Raw genomic sequence first — 17334 nt, 5'->3', positions numbered from 1 at the left:
CCAGCGCCAGGGGCCCCAGGGCCTGGCGTCAGGCTCCTTAGCCCAGCAGACCCCTTCTCACTGCCCACGGGGCTGGGAGCCCGGGGGGGGCCTGAGCCGGCTCTGTCCCTGCAGGGGCAGGAGACTCCCTGCCGTGGAGGGCTCGGGTGCTGAGGACGCTGCACCCAGGCTGTCTCCCGTCTGGGGCAGGAAGCCCCAAGGCGGAGAAGGGCGGGGGGGCAGTGATGGGGTGGGGTCACAGGCTGGGGTCGGAGCCGCGGCCCCGAGAGGCTTGGGCCGAATCGGGGCTGGGTCCTGCGATGCACCCGGGAGCCTCCGCCCGGCTGGAAGACCCCACCTCCCAGGCCCCCTCGCGGACAGGGCGGCCCTGACGTGAGCTTCGCCCGGGGGGCTGGGACCAGAGTGATGCCTTTGCAGTCGGGGCAGCCTCCCCTCTCCCGTCACGGGCGGGTCTCCCAGAAGCTGAGCTCAGACAGGGCTGAGGAGGGGACCCTGAGCAGCAGGGAGGGTCACCGTGGCCCCCACAGGCGTCAGGGTCAGACTGGAGCCACCCGTGTGGCCCTGCCTGGCACGGGTGCCCGGGAGGCTCTGCCCTGTGCCTCCCGCTTGTCACCCTCGGCTGTGGGGACCGAGCCACTGCGGACCACGGACAGACGGACAGATCTGCCACCCAGCGCCGTGTCCTGGCGCCCTCCTGCCGCCCCCAGGTGCCACTTTGAAAGAGCAACTTCACGCTCAAGCTCTTGTTTGTTTTGGGTCCCGCTTGCAGCTGGCTAATTTGTGTTTTATCTCCATTTGGCCACAGCTGGAGCGTTCTCAGCCATGTCCCCGGCCGTGGTGGAGGATTCTGTCACAGACGGAGAACTGGCTGTGAACGTCAGGGCTGAAATTATAACCCGCCCAGGCTGCGCCGGAGCCACAGCCCCAACTGTTCCCTTCGTTTATCCCTCGGCGTCTGTGACACCCCGGGGAGGGTCCCGCTCCAGCTGGGAGGCAGGGCCCGCAGGGCGCTCCGCGGCACCCGGCGAGGTGAGCGCCAGCCCCCAGCCCCGCGGTGGACGAGTCAGAATACATTAGCGCGCTAGCGACCGCGCAGCAGCCATCTGGAGCCAGGCAGGTCGTCATGGGACAGCCAAGCCGGTTCCAGCCCGTCCCTCTCCACCTCCACGTCCTGCCAGCAGAGACGGCGCCGGCGCGGGGGCTGCTGTGCCCCACACAGGGACCGCTGCCCTGTGTCCCCACGTCCCCCTCTGCTGTCAGTGCAGCCGGGAAGGGCAGAGGCAGAGAGACTGCTTCCGCGTGGAGACAGCCCCATTGTCGAGGGGACGTTATGCAGCAGGGTGTGGTGGGGCCAGGCCGGGGTCTCGGGGGGGGGGGGGGACCAGCCTCCCCCAGGCAGCTCTGAGGGGAGGGTGGTGCCCTGTGGGGGAGGGCAGGGGGCTGGGCTGCCAGAGCCAGGTGCTCACAGAGGGACAGGCGGACACACACTCAGACACACACACACACACACAGTCACACACTCAAACACTGATGCACACACACGGACACACACTGACACACACAGTCACATACACTCACCCACTCACCCACTCACACACACACACTTTCAGACACACTCAGACGCACTTGCACACACCCAGACACACACACACACACACACACAAACACACACCCTGGGCGCGTTTAGCTCGACTAGACTGGGCGCGGCTTGGAGCCAGAGCAGCAGCTGCTGGTGGCACTTGGGACGTGGCAGATACTCAGGAATCTGCGTTTTAAATATCTGGCTCTTATTTGGAGTCAGCATGCGAGATAAACCCATTTTCGATCCCGACTCCACACTCCCCTTGTGATCTTGGCCAAGTCCCTCAGCCTCTCCCTGCCTCGGGTTCCCTGTCTGACTAGGGGTGACGGCGGCGGGCGTGAGCCCCCCAGAGCTGGGACGGCTCGCGGCGAGGGTTGGGGCACACGCAGCTCTTGGGCTGCAGCAGGCCCAGGTTCGGACCCGTCGTCGTGGGGCCGCGTTATGAGCTGTGGCAGGACTGGCTGGAACCGCAGAGGGGCGGGGGCAGGGACGGGGGAGCGGCGTGGGCTTGGCCGCAAGAGGGACGCCGGCAGGAGCTGCTCCGGCTGGTGGGGAAGGACTCTCAGCCTCCTGCCTCAGGCACCCACGTGGGGGGCCCGGCGCTGCCTTTCTGAGCCGCAAACTCCCTCCACGTCCCACAGTGCAGCACAGCCGCCTCCGGGCCAGGGTTTGGGCAAAGAAGGAAGAGGGTTGCGACCCCCACCTGGGTTTCCGCAGACTCAGGGGGGTGAGGCAGGGGTGAGGTGGCTCCTGCTGGGGCCGGGGGCCTTGGGCCAGAGTGAGCTCAGGGGCGTCACCCCTGGGATTCACAGAACCCTGAGAGGCACCGGCTGGCTTCTTATGGGACATGGCTGGGGCCTTAGCCAACAAAATGACACAGGGCGTGGGGCCCAGGGGTGTGTGGCTTCGTGCTCAGCAGGGAGGCCTGACGTTCTCACTGCGCCACAACTGCAGACAGGGTGTCTGTTCTTTTTTCTTTTTTCTTTTTGAGACACAGTCTCACTCTGTTGCCTTGGCTGGAGTGCACTGGTGTCATCGTAGCTCACAGCAACCTCAGACTCCTGGGCTCAAGGGATCCTCCTGCCTCAGCCTCCCGAGTAGCTGGGACTACAGGCACTCACCACGATGCCTGGCTAATTTTTTCTATTTTTAGTAGAGATGAGGTCTCGCTCTTGCTCAAGCTGGTCTCGAACTCCTGAGCTCAAGTGATCCTCCCACCTTGGCCTCCCAGAGTGCCAGGATTACAGGTGTGAGCCACCATGTCCGGCCAAGGGGAGCCTGTTCTTGATTGCTTCCATACAGGCATTTATTCTGGTGAGAAAGCATTTGGGTTGCAGAACACGCTAATCCCGTCTCAGGCAAACCTGCAGGTCTGGCTCCGTGGGTCAGGGAGCTGCAGAAAGGCGGGCACCAACCCCTCCCAGGGTGACTTCAGACCGGAGACCTGGGAGGCGGAAGAGCCTCCTCTGGGCTGGGTTTGCTCCTGGGAGGAGGAATGTTCTCACGCCGTCACTCCCAAGGCCAAAGACGGGGCTGTGCCTCCCCGAAGCCCAGCGCAGAGCGGGGCGGTGCCGAGAGCTCCCCACAAGCCAGCAGTGTGTCCCCGACAGTCTCTGCTGGCGGATGTCACTTCTCTCCCACTTGGAAGCAATCTCACTAGTCAAAGCCGAGAAGTGACAGAATTAAACAAAGTGTGATTTACACTGAGCCGTGGAGCCTGTTGTATTTCTTGCAGTTGTGCTTTGTAGGTTTGGACGTAAGTTATTCGCTGCCCAAAGGCTAAGCCTTGCTGTGCCCTCGTCGGGCCCTGAACTGCTCCATGGGACGGGCCCGCTGGGTCCCCACCAGCGCTGTGGCTTTGTCTGATATGAATGTTACCGTCCCTCTGTCTGCTGTTCCCGCGTGCCTGGCATAGCTTTACTCTCTCTTCTTTTCAGCATTCGAGGGTTTTGCTCTAGGTGCTCCCTGTGTGAAGGGCGCACTCGGATTGTTTTCTTTAAATAGAGTTGTTTGTTGTCAGGACAGACGTGTTGCCGATACATCTGCTATTTACACTGTTTCCCTGTTTCCTTTCCCGTCTTTGGCTGTGTGAGCTGTTTTCTTTGCTGTTTGTTTTTTCTCCAGTGTTTGGAGGGCCTGGTTCTTATTTGTATTCTCTTGGTGGTGAATTCTAAGTTCCAAATGCATTTTTAAAACAGCTTTATTGGGGTATGATTGACATGCAAGTCACTGCACATATTCAAAATGGACACTTTGACACGTGTGACCTGTGTGCATTGTGCGGCCGTCCCCACAATGAGATGATCCTACCGCCAGACGCGTCAATTCCAGGACGCGGAAAGCCACGCCGCCGTCCTTCAGCTGGGAAACCCTGGGGTAAAGCGTGGGGGCGCCTGGCGCGGCTCCACATGGTGGCCGAGGTCCCCCACCCTTAGCAGGAACCCGCAGGCCGCAGGGCAGGGTCCCCGCCACCGGCTGGGTAGGGGAAGCCCTCGGACACAGGAGATCAGCCGTGTCCCGGCCGCGGATCTCAGGTGGGCGGTGCAGGCGCTAAGCCCCTTCCTCCCCTTTTAAAACAGGAGTGATGATTTTGCTTCTGTAAGAAGGTCAGGTGCATGCTCATCATTAAAAATTGGGAGCTCCATGTCAGCTCCCACACGGGCCGGTAGAAGCGGGAGGACAGAGAGGGACGGGTAGAAACAACGTTAGCGTCACGGTCATGATTTACAAGAAAAAGCGTTCCTTGTATTTGAATTTCACAAAAGTAAACCAAAGTGAAGCCGAGGGAAGTGCTTAGATAAAAGTTCGTCCTGCGCAGGCTGCGGGTCCCAGGTCCCACCGAACGTGCCGTGGAGACTGCAGAGAGCAACCGCTGCGCCCGCCCGAGCCCGCGGCTGAGGCTTAGACGTGTCTGTTGGTGCCCAACGCCTCTGCCGGTCCTAATTCTGTTAATTCACTTTTTACAGCGACTTCTGCTCCTTGCACGTGGCTCCTGCTGGTTTTTGCTCAGTTGAACCTCGAACGGTTCAGGGTCGTCCCGCCCCCGGCCTTTTGCTGCGGGTTCAGCCTTTGCCGTCTGGGTTTTGCCACCTGCCGGCTGACCGAGCAACTCAGCGTCCAACCTGGAGCTCTCGGCTGCTTCTTTTTAGACTCTTTATTTGTGGCTGATTTCAAACTTCCAAAAAGTTGAGTTTTTTCCCTCGTATGCATTTTGTTGTCTTCTACAGGAATATCAGTTGTGCACACGTTGTGTCTTCTTGGTTAGAATTCTGCGTCTACTACCTTGTCTTCACATTGTAGTGATTTCACTGGATTTCGCTGGGCGTCCTCAAGCCTAGACACCTTATTCTGGAAGGTATTTTCAGCCATGTTTACGTCCCCTTTCTTTGGAGTGTGGCTACAATTTCCGGCGTGATTTCTCTACGCCACCTCTTTCCTGGGCTCCGACGGCCCCCAGCTCCTATCATCTTACCTTCTCCTCGGAATCACACGTCCCGTCTCCCAGCTCTTCCCCTCCAGGGAGGCCAGGCTGCCGTGAAGCAGCAGCAACCTCTTGTCCGCACGTTCCCCGTCCCCGTAGGCCCTCCCGTGCGGGACACTCTTCTGCTGCTTTTTCTCTTCATTTTTAAAAGTGTCGATGTACAGGGGTAAGGCTACTTCCTGCCTGACGATAACTCACCTTTACTAGGAGTGGGCTCTCGCTGCCGTGTGTGAGCACGTGTGTGCACGTGTGTGGAGGCCACGGCAAGCCAAGTCTCCACTCCAGTTTGGTTGCTCAAAATCCCCCTCAAAATCCGTCTCCCTTCTGGGTGGACACCTGCCCCTTCAGCCTTGAGTGAGGGCAGGTCATTGTGGTTCCTAGAGAGAGGCTTCCAGGTGACCGCACCTGTGCGGGCAGCTGACCCCCATTACTAGTGTCTCAAGTGCCTTCGCGAGTCCCTGCAGGCGATTACAAGCAACTCTGGACACAGGCTTATTTCCCCATGGTTTTATAAAAGTTAACATGCTACACAGACTCCTGTGAGTGTATTGTTAAATTTGTCATTAGCAACTATGTTGCAATGATCAGGCGGCTACACGTGCTGCTGTGCACATGACCAGGCGTATTTGCAGGCGGCATTCGCAGAGGTGGGGTCGCCGTGGGAGAGTGGGAGCGTTAGTGATTCTGGGGAAGTTTGCTCGTTGCCCTCCTCGGGGGCTGCACCTGTGCGTGCTCACGGCCTTGCCCACGCAGTGTGTTATTAAACTTCTGGAATTTAACACGGATGAAGAACGGCATCTTAGTGTAGTATTAAATATATATTTTTAAAATTGAAGTGAAAGGTACATATATCAGGCATGAAGTTTGAGGAGTCTTGACAAATGCGTATCTTAGAATAATCCACACCTGGAAGATCTAGAACGCTCCACGCCCTGGAGAGACTCCTCAGGCCGTTCCCGCCAGACCCCACCCCGACGCAGCTGCCATCCTGGCATCTCTGACCACAACTCAGCTTGCTCCAGCGCCTCGTGCAATAGAGTCGCGGAGTCACCACGGTGTCACGGCGTCGCGGAGTCGCAGAGTCGCGGAGTCGGTGCTCTTTGTGCCTGTCTGCGTTCTCCCGGCGTGCTGTTTCTGAGGTGCGTATGTGTTTTTGTCCGTCCTTTGTTCCCTGTGGATGTTGGTGGACCCGTGCGTGGCTGGACCACGGGACGTCTGTTCCCTGCGAGTGAACGTTGGGCATTTCCCTTTGGGTGTGCGGGGCGAGGCGGCGTGCGGGGCGAGGCGGCGTGCGGGACGGGGCGGCGTGCATGTGGGCCACTGGCCTTCGTGGGACACGTCTCGTTCCCCTCGGGCGAGGGCTAGGGGAGGCCGGCGGGTTGTGGGCAGGTACCGCCAGGCTGGCGTCTGACGTCAGCGCACCGTGTGCCCTGCGCCGGCGGGTTCCGTGGCTCCACGTCCTCTCCAGCACCTGGCGCTGTGGGTGTCTCTGCTGTGGCCGTTAGTGGGTGTTCAGGGGCCCCTCGGTCTCCTGGTCTCCTTAGCTGGAACGTCTCCATGGCCATTTTCTATGACCGTTGAGAAGAATAGCCGCCCCCCCGCCTTCAAAAACTGAAAAGCTCAGGCTGGGGTTGTCTGATGGTCACTGTGGAGGGGGGTGGGGCCACCGGGGACTGGGGTGCGGCGCTGCCCCGCACAGGGGACCACACATGGGGGGGCACCGAGCCGCGGGCTGGGTGGGGTTTCCAACAGCGTTTGGCAGCTGGGGGAAGACAGAGAATGAGTCACCGGGTTCACCCAGGGACGGGGTTCGCCAGCTATTACGATGCAGGAACCGTACCACAAAGGGACTCGTGGTGCTGGCAAGAGAGGTGGCTGTGGGGTCCGTGTGGGGCGGGGGAGGTGAGGCCAGACGCCGCCCGGCCGGAGAGCTGCCGGCTGAGGGGTCTGGCTTGGTTCTCTGCAGGGGGTGAGCCTGGGACCTGCCCGCGCTCTCCGTGCCTGGGCCAGTGGCCGCCTCTCCGGTGACCCTTGTGTGTCTGCCCCACTGCGTCCGCCCAGTGCCACGCCATGACCCGGAGGCTGCTGTTGTCCTGGACCGTGAGCCCAGGGTCCCTGGCCGGCGGTGGCTGGAAGGCGGTGCAGGGGGAGACGAGGTGGTGCGGGTTTCCCTCAAGCGGGGGGACCCTGGTCTGGAGGTGGCAGCACTGAGGGGCCGGGGGACCCCCTGCGCCCACAGCCACATGCCGGGCCTCTTGCGGAGGCTGCGCCACCCCTGGCTGCCTCAGGGCTTTGAGGTGGGGTTTGGTCCTCCTGGCTTCCCAGGGATCAGGACGAGGAGATCCCAAATCCAGTGACCTTATAGGAGACATGTGGAGGAGAGACACGCGGAAGAGAAGGCCGAGTGAGACAGGGGGAATCCGAGGGATGTGGCCACCGGCGAGGAGAGCGTGGAGACCCCAGCAGCCGGAGGAGGCCCCCCTCTGGGATCCCGGAGCGAGCACGGCCCGGCCCCGCTTTCATTTTGGATTTCTGGCCTCCAGACTGTGAGAGAGTAAAAGCGTGTTGTTTTAAGCCACCAGATTTGGTCACTTGCTAGAAGCCAGCCCAGAGCAGCACCAGGTCCCCCGAGGTGTCCCTGGCCTGGGCGGCTGGTGCCATCCTCCTCCAGGTGACTGTCCGAGAGCTCGCTGGGGGGGCCCAGCACGGGCTGGGCAGGGCAGGCCCCGGCCCCCGCTGCCTCTGGGTTCCCAGGGTGACAGCTGCGCTGGCAGTGGGCGCCTCCCAGATGCCTCGAGGGCAGGGGGGCCACTGTCGCCCGTAGGAGTCCCTGCCAGGCTGCAGGCGCCACCCTCGGCCCCCGTGAGAAGCCCCCGTGAGAAGCCCGCGGAGCACAGGCCGCCCCGGCCCATGCGGCGTTTCCTGCATTAGCTGTGCCGCAGGCGCCCGGGTGGCCTCTCGAGCCTGCATGTGTTTTCTGGGGAACTCGGCTGCTCTGAACCAACAGCTTGAAGCTGTTTGCGTGTTTTTGTTGCTGTTGTACACAGCCCGCGTTCCGGGGACAGCCTCGCTACCCGCCGAAACCTGCCAGCCTGGGCCCCACCCAGCCCAAAGCCTCAGTTGCCAGCAGAGTGGGCGGCATATGGGGCTCGTAGGGGCGGGGCTTGGTGGGAGACAGGGGCGGGGCTTGGTGGGAGACGGAATTCCAGCCCTGCTGCCTGCTGGCCTTCACCTTGCCAAGTCCTGGGCCTCTCAGAACCAAAAGCCTCCCCTAGGACTGGCAGTGGGACCCAGGAGATGGTGTCCAAGTCTCCCAGTCACTCGGGAAGCACAGCCCCTTCTCACAGATGTGAGACCTCCAGAAGCGTGTGGCCACCTTCTCTGGAAGCACCTTCCCCATCCCACCCCGGCTCCCACGGGGGCTGCGCTCCTGCGGCCAGTCCAACGACGAGGGAACCGGCCTGCGGAACCTCGCCCAGGGGGCACATTTGTCCTCTCTCAGAGCAGGTGGCAGCCTGGACAGTCACCGGGGCGAGCTGGGCCAGGGCACGGGGCAGGTGGCCCACAGCAGGCCGGCCGCAGCTCGGGGTCCAGACTCAGAGGGAGCCGGCGCCTGGTGCGGAGCAGGTCTGGTTTGAAGGGTTCAGGTGGGGAGGGAGACAGGACGCCCGTCCTCTGGGCTCGGGGTGGTGTCAGGGCTTGGGGCTCCTCGAGAAGGTTCAGCGACTGCAGGGCCTTTTCCTACGTCAGCACCGCTCAGACCCTCTTCTGGAAGACACGCGGGCAGCAGCAGCTGGACGGGCCAGCCCACGAGTGACCTGTCCCCGTCCAGGTCAGACGCCAACTCTGGCTGCTGTGCAGGACCTCAAGGAGCAGACCGGCAGCGTCTGGGCGACTGCCCAACAGCCCCTCTGGGCAGAGCTCATTTATGGCTTTTCCCGCGACTCTCTAAGCCCCCGGAGGGCAGGGATCTCAGGGACCCTGGGTGCCAGTGTGGTGAACAGGGTCCGGGGGCAGGGAGGGAGGGGCGGAGGGGGAGGGGCAGAGAGGGAGCGGGGATCAGTGCCGGGTGCGGAGCCTCCCTGCCCCGTGACTGTGGTCCTTCACGTCACTGGCGCAGGGTGCCCCCTCTCCACCTCCCCACAGAGCTGCCCTCGAGCAGCCCCCTCTCCACCCGCCTGACAAGTTGTCACCGCCCGGCTGCAGGCCCCCGACGCTGCCAGCTCCCAGTGGGAGTGAGACTCGCAACCTACAGAACCCTCTGCTGACACCCGGGAAACAAAAGACAAGGGGAAACCTTCAGAGTGGCTGAGCAGACAGGCCGTCTTCTGAGAGCAGCGAACGGGGCGTGTCCGGCTTCTCAGCAGCGACAATGGCACCCAGGGGACAATGGCACGAGGCGTTTAAAGGCTGAAGGAAATGGCTCCGAGTGCTGAGCCCCAGCCAGGGGAAGTACCTGCCACTTCTGTGGGGACACCCGCCAGCCACGCCACACAGGACCCCCAGCTGACAGTGGCACCCCTGGGCCCCGTGGGAGCCCAGCCGCTATGGCCCTGCCACAGCAGTGCACCCACCAGGGCAGCCGGCACACACGGGCGCTCAGCAGGGGCCTCAGACGCCCGCAGGGTGCGTCCGTGTGCCGAGGAGGACGTGTCAGGTCTCAGCGCTGTGCCACGGAGAGCGAGCGCTGCTCCTGCTGCTGGAGCTGCCAGTTGGCGTCTGGCGTAAACCAGCAGCTTCCCGTCCAGTTGGCTCCTGCACACGCTCCGTCTATGCCCACACCAGAGAATGCGACATATTTTTATTTTTAAAAATCAATAAATCATTCGTGGGGCTGTCGCCAGCACCTGCACATCTGAGTTAGCCTGTGGCCTGCCGTGACGGGGACCTGTCCTTACTTACCCACAGGTGGCGACCGGCAGCGTCTGGGCGCCTGCCCAACAGCCCCTCTGGGCGGGGCTCATTTATGGCTTTTCCCGCGACTCTCTAAGCCCCCGGAGGGCAGGGATCTCAGGGACCCTGGGTGCCAGTGTGGTGAACAGGGTCCGGGCCGGGGAGCCACAGGGGGCCGTGGGTCTCCTTGGGTCTGCAGCCCCACTCTGTGGTCTTGAGGTTGCGTAGATGCTGCTGGACAAGCCCCAGGGCTGCTGCCGCCTCACGGTGGGTTTCTGATCGGTGGTCGTGGCCTCGACACCATCTCACGCCGAGCCGGCCTCCTAAGTCCTGCCACGTCCCCGGGTGACCCCGATCTCCAGCCTGCCCAGGGGACCAGCACCCAGTCCCCAACCATGACGCCCCCAACCATGACGCCCCAACCACGATGTGCCCCCTTGCTCAGACCGATCCTCTGGCCCGGAGGGGCAGGTTCTCCCACCCACTGGCACGAGCCCCTCCTGCTCGGAGCCCTTCCGGAACCTCCTGACCTGCCCGTTCTTTCCTGGGCCTGAGCACCACTCGCACTTTGGGTGCCCAGTGTAGCCCATGGCGACGTCGGCCCCCGCAACTTGCTCCCGGGTGTCAGCGGCTCTTCCGCTGGCCGCCCCTCCCCCGCCCCGGGCCTGGCGCGGTGTCCCGGCGCACCTGTGCCCGCGAATGATCGACTGACCCAACACGCGCCCCGGTGCTGCGTCCAATTAGCCGCCCTGCGGGGGCAAACTCATCTCGGAAGCAGACTGTCCCCTGTTGTTGGCTGCGGAACTCGGTGGCTGTTTTGGCAAAAGATCCACCTTCTTAATTACGTCTCTGCGGCTGATGTCTCAATCCGTTTGTATCCTGGGCACACGCCAGCCTCCGGAACGTCTCCATCTCCAAACCACGTCCTCGGCTGGCCCCGCCTTGTCACTGGGAGCCTGGAGGATGCAGAAGCCACCCCCAGCTGCCCTGTCCCCGTCCACCTTCCCCGTGGCCACCAGGCCCCACGGTCTGCTCAGCCGTCCAGCCCCCACCCCTCCCCTGCCATGCGAGTCCCTCTGCAGTGGCCTTCTCAGGGGACACCGGCCCAGCCCTCCTGGGTCTTGCCAGCTCCTGGGCTTTGGTCTTGATCTTTCTCCCTTGACCTCCTCAGCTTCCAGAAGGACCTTGTGAGTCCCTGAGGGCTGAGTTGTCCTGGACCAGGCACCTGCCACCCACTTGCTGAAGGTCCGTGATCAGCCTATGGCCCCGCCCACTCCAGCCAGGGCCCCCTGGAACTGGACGCCCACCACGGGGGGCACTAGAAAACACAGCACTTGTTTCTCGAATTAGGAGTGATCTTGCTTGTTCACAGGACGTGCAGGGAAAGTGCAAATATGGGGGATGAACCCACGGCAGGTGGGACTCCATCCCATAACTTCCCTCATTGCATGCATCTATCTTACTCACGTCTGCATGCCAGCGCCCGGAAAGATCTGGAAGGTGTTCGCCAGATGGACAGCAAGGCACGTCTCTGGGGAGGCTGCGGGGCTGGGGCTCTCACTGGCGCGCCGTGTGCATGCTGCTGAAGTGAGCACTGCTCAAGAACGAGACCCGAGCTTGAAGACCTCGCTCAGTCAGCTGAAGGACAGAGAATCCTCTCGGCAGAGGCCGCTGCCCTCCATTTCTTCCCTGTGACTCGCTCACGGCGTGGGGTCTGGCTGGGGTCTCGAGGCGCTTGGTGCCCCAGCCCCAGTGAGCGCACACATCTGCTCTTGCGTGCACTGCCCACGGCGTGCACACGCGCTGCGCACGGTAGGGCCACGCCCATCCTGGGGTGGAGTGGGGGGTCCGAGTTCCATGGAGGGGGAGGAGACACAGGAGAGATGCACCCAGGGTGGGCAGGGGTCTGGGGACGAGCTGTCAGGGCCTGGTGGCTGGAGCTGGGGACGGGGCCTGCACGGGGCGCGTGTGTGGCCTGGGCAGGGGACCAGCACCAGCTGCCTCTCACCACGCAGCCAAGTCCGCGGCACAAGCACGAGCCGCGGTCTTGGCTGGGCGCAGGGCTGGGCCTGCCAGGCGCCAGCTCAGAGCCAGGAGGGCCCTGGCAAGCCCTGCGGGACATGCTGTGCGTTGACTACGAGGCAGCTCTTCCCAGATGGGCCTCTGCCAGGGACGGCGGTGGAATGCGGAGCGGCCGGGCCCAGCCACCTGTCCCACCCCCGTGGCCCTGAGACCTCCTGCACGTGGGCGTGGGGCGGCCACGGACACCGGGAGCTGGCAGTCCCTGGACTGTCCTCCCTGGGCTGGCGCAGGCGGCACGTGTGGGGCCCTCTGCCCGCTCCCCACCCCCCCACGCCTGCGGATGTTTGAGCCCGGAATCAAATCGCTTTGCAATTTGTCAAATTATGCAGAAGAGACAGTGGGGAGGAAAGGGAAGTAGTTTGACTCTATTATGTGGAAATTAGCTTGAAACAGAGGCTGTGTGCCTGTTAGAGCAATTTCTCTGCATTTGCTTCTGGAGAAAATTGCCCGCGGGACTCTCGTCCTCGCCTGGCCTGGCTGGGGTGGGGGCTCCAGGCCTGCACCTGCCCTGAGGGAGTCTGCCCGGCCTGGCTGGTGCCGGGGTAGGTGGGGGACCAGGAGGCCGGGTGGCGGGGAGGGGACAGGCCCCTCCGATCCCTCTGCTCAGCTCCGTCGGCTACCGAGGCAGTCTTGGTGGCCTTGGAAGGTGCGGGGCCTGGCTTCTTGCGGGGTTGGCCCAGCCAAGCCCCCAGGGTGCGTCTCAGAGGGGCTGTGCTGCGGACAGGGCGCCGTGCCCCCGCTGGGCCTTGGAGGGAGGGGCTGCAGAGCCAGGAGGCAGCAGCAGGGGCTGTGCTTGGTGCGGTCGGCCCCGCTGAGGGCAGGGAGAGCAGCCTGTCCAGCTACCGTCATGGCCTTCCGGGGGGATTGTATTTTTATGTGCAGTGAAACACACAGACGGGAAGGACACAAAGGCGCGTGCATGTGCCCAACACCCCGTCGAGTCACAGAGCCTGCTCCTCTTCCCAGAGCCGGGCTGTGCCGGTGCTCCCGCCCCGGAAACCACCGACCCCCGCACCCGCGTGGCTAGCTCGGTTCTGCCTGTCCAGAACCGCCGGGACACGGTGTCGCACGGCAGCTACGGTTTCTGCTCTTGTCTTTGGCGTCACGTTCCCGGGATTTGCCCACGTGGTTTCCCTCTTCACTGCGGAGTCGTGTTCCGTTTCACCAATTTGCCAAAACGTGCTTGTGCTTTTGCTGTTCACGCACCTTTGAGTGGTTTCCCGTTTTTCGCTGTGAGTAAAGTTGCTGTTGACATTGCAGCGTGAGTCTTTTCGGGAGAAATGTCTTTTCTTCTGAGTAGACACCTGAGGGCCACAGGGCGGGTGGATGTTTAACCAGGTAGGAAACCACCTGGCAGACGTCCGAGGGGCTCCGTCACCTTGCGCCCCTCCAGCGGGGCGGCGGTTCCAGCTCCGCGGCACGGCGGCCTCGGCGTTGCCAGCCCAGTGGCCAGCGGGCTCTCTCCTGGAGACTTTCATTTACGTTTGCTGATGACTAATGATTTGAGCATCTTTTCATTGCTTATCAGCCACGAATATATCTGCTTTGTGAAGCATTTGTTCAAGTTTTTTGCAGTTTTTGACTGGGTTGCTGGTCATTTTCCTATTGCTGTGTGAGAATTCTTCATGTATTCTGGATATAAGATGTATGCGTGTGTAAATACATATATATTTCTTCCTCCCAGTCTGTGGAATGCCTTTTTGTGTCCTTAACAATGTCTAGATGACCTGAAATTTTAAATTTTGAGGAAATTCCACTTGTCATTTTTTTTACCTCTTTTGTTTACCTCTAAAAATCTCCGTTTACTTCAATATTGTGAAGATTTTCTCCTACATATTCTTCTAGATATTTCCTCGTCTGTCTTTTACATTGGGATCTCTGATCTACCTTAAGTTAATTTTTCTGTATGGTGTGAGGAAGGGGTTGGGGTTCATTTTCCCCACATGTTTATCCAGTTGTTCCAACTTCATTTGTGAAAGAGACTTTCCTTTCTTCATTCAGTTGTCCTGGAGGCTTCGTCAAAAATCCACGGGCAGGGAACCCCCGGGTGTAGCCCTGCACCCCGGGCTCCGTTCCACTCTCTGGGGTCCACTGCCCACCAGTGTCTCGCTGCCGTGACGTCTGTGGCTGTGCAACCTTTTGGAATCACATGGCATGAGTTCCACTCAATTCTTCCAGAATTCCTTTCTCTTTCCCAGGTCCTTGGCTTTTCCAAATACATTTTAGAATTAGTTTTTCAAGTTCTGTTAAAAAGCCCCGTGGGATTTTGATGAAGCTACGTTGAGTCTGTTGATCGTCTGGGTTGATGGAACAGCCTGGCCACACTGGGTCCTCCTGCCCATGAACGTGGTACACTCCGTCGTTCAGCTCTTCTCTCATTTCTCTCAGTGATGATTTGTGGTTTGGGGGCAAGTCTGGACCCGGTGCTGTCAGAGTTAGGGAATCACATAGCCAGGGCGTTTGGCCGTAACCTGGGAAGTGAGGCTCTGGGCAGCGAGGAGGACGCTCAGCTTCTGCCCAGGCAGCTGCCATAGCACACGGGATGCCCAGATGTGTGCATTTCTGCGGGGGCCATCCTCCTCCCCTACCCCTGTCCACCCTCTGGAACATTCCAAGCCATCCATGTTCCATGGGGCAGGAAAGGAGAGGAACTAGACCCACAGTGGCCCCAAACCCCAATATCCCCCCAGTGCCCCACCACCCAGAACTGTCCTCTTCTTTTGCCTCTTGTGTTTGGTTGCATTTTGACAAAGACACTTGCTGGGAAGTGCAAGACCAGTTCTCACCTGTTGTTATGGTTACGAGGAGGGGAAAACAATTTCCTGCGCGTATCTTCTGATCACTCCTGCTGGATGCTGCAGCAGATTAGGGCGGGCACCATGGTGATGGCTCCTCTGGTTCTGCCGGGGACAGTGTGACTTTCACCTTGACCTCGGACATGGGTTACAGCGTGCCGGCTCTGTCGGGGGAGACAGAGCTCATTAAAAGCCATCAGAGGATCACTTTGCTGGTTTTATTGCAGTCATAAAATCACCTGTGCCTTAGCGTCTCCAAAATACCAGATTACAGGCATCGCGGGAGATTCTGGGAGCCCAGGTGGGCCCAGAGCCACTGCCGCCAAAGTGCCCAGTGTACGCAGGTGGGGAGTTACCTATGACCAGCCCTGAGGGAGCCCGTGGGACCCTTGCAGCTCAGAGCCAGCCCACCCACAGCTGGAGCCAGTGGCAGGGGGAGGCCCAGGCCTTCCTGACACGAGGGGACTCCCACCTTCCTGGTGGGGCTGCTGGGCAGCAGGAGAAGCTCGTTCCTGAGCCAGCCCGGTCTCTGCCCCATCCTGGCCTAAGGGCCGCGTGTGACCTGCCATCCCTGCCCATCTCATCTTCTTGCCCCTGGACAAGCCTCACGGTCCCACCCTGAGGACAGTGGCCACACACAGTGAAGGTGACACTGGCATAGGCTGCCCTGCATGAGAGGGGTGGCTCGTGGGGCTGGGGAGGGGGCAGAAGGGAAGGGGTCTGGGTTGTGGACGGCTGCCCTGCTGGCAGCGTCTAGGAGAAGGGTCACCTTCAAGGGCAAAGGGAGGTGGGAGGCTGCAGAGTGTGGAGTGGGAGACAAGGTCTGGGCCGAGGCAGGCTGGCTGCTGTCGGTGTTCAGGGCTGCCGGACCCCACACCAGGGACCTCACCAGGGTGGGCACAGGAGGCAGCGGAGGCCGAAGACCACGCCGGGGTGGGGCAGAGGGCCGGGACCAGGGAGCCTGGAGGTGGGTGGGGCTGCAGGTGGGTGAGGGAGGTGCAGGTGGGTGAGGGGGGCACGTGGGGAGGAGAGCTCCACTGAAGCGGCCACGCAAGAGGGAAGTGAGGGAGGTGAGCACCTCACAGCGTGGAGACTGGGTGTGTCTCCCACCACAGCACCCAGACTTACTCTCCTGCCTTAAACAGCTAGAAAAACGGGCAGGAGACACAGAGCAACTGCTTCAGACATTGGACAGCAAGCAGCGCAGGACTGAGACGGGGTGGCCTGCTGGTGGCTGGGCTCTCTGCCTGGTGGCTGCCTGGGCTGTGGGTGGCCAACTGTGAAGGAGAGGCCGGGCCCATGGCCGACCTGCCTCCTGGGTACTGACTTGGAGACTCCTCTGGGATGGCCGGACATTTCCTCAGTTCTCTGATCTCCGTCCTTAAGACCGATGACAGCTTTGTCTTCTTGTGTCCACATGGAGGCCCGTGGCCTCACTGAGCTGGGGAGATGGAGGTCGGGATTTGGGAGGCTGGCATGGCCAGGATTTGCAGAGCAGAACACTGGAGAAGAGGCAGGTAGGCAGGAAAGAGGTCCAGGGCTCTGCAGAGGGGGCCTGTGTGTCCTCGCCCCACGCATGGGGTGAAACTCCGAGAGCGACTCAGAGGAGATAAAGTTATCGGAGAGCTGCAAGGTGACCAGTTAGAACCACTTACGTCTCCACCAGCCAGAGTGGCGAGAACTCACCGCACACAGGGCGTCCAGGGCAGGCCCCGGCGCAGTCCTGCCTGAGCAGTGGGGCCCGACCGCTAGGAAAGGCAACCCCAGGCTAATCCTCAAAGGCACCAAAACAAGCCGCAAAAGGGTCAAACTTATCTGCAGGTCACTTAACCGCCTCCCAGAACAAAGCCCAACACTCTTCAAAGGAGCGTAGGAGAACCCAGCACTCGACAGTGTGCTCTGCCCACGCCACGCTCCGTGTCTTGGCACGTTGCACCAGACAAGCAAAGAAGTAGGAAAATGCGACCCACGGGCAGGAGAAAGATCAGTTAGAGACAGACCCAGATGTGGCAGAGATGATGTAAAGGCAGACGAGGTGTTAGAACGCCTGTTACAGAGGTGCTCTGTCTGCTCGAGGAGTTAAAGGAAAACATGCACAGAATGAGGAGAGAAATAGGAAACATGAAAATTAGTGACAAATGCAATTTCTGAAGTGAAGATTTCAGGGACGGGAATGGACAGGGCAGAAAAGTGGTTTCACTGTGGTGTTAGATGCAGGCTTGGAGGACTGTGGCCTGCTGGCTGGGGCCAGCTCGCTGCCCATGTCGATGAACAGGGTTTTGTCAGACGCAGCCACATGCCTGTCCATGTGCCGTCCACGGCAGCAGAGTCTGGTGCTTGCGAGAGAGGCCGTGTGGCCCACAAGGGCTAAATCCCACTGGCTGGCCCTTTGTGGGAACGTGGGCCAAGCCCTGGCTGAAAGTGTCTGCGTGGTGCCCTCTTTACACTGCAAACTGCAGAGCAAGCGTCTGTGTAGCAAAGACAATGTGCACATCAAGTTT

The sequence above is a fragment of the Eulemur rufifrons genome, chromosome 2 (assembly GCF_041146395.1).
Source record: "Eulemur rufifrons isolate Redbay chromosome 2, OSU_ERuf_1, whole genome shotgun sequence".
NCBI lineage: Eukaryota > Metazoa > Chordata > Mammalia > Primates > Lemuridae > Eulemur > Eulemur rufifrons.
The sequence above is the reverse complement of the archived record's forward strand: the minus strand, read 5'-3'. Positions refer to the sequence as shown.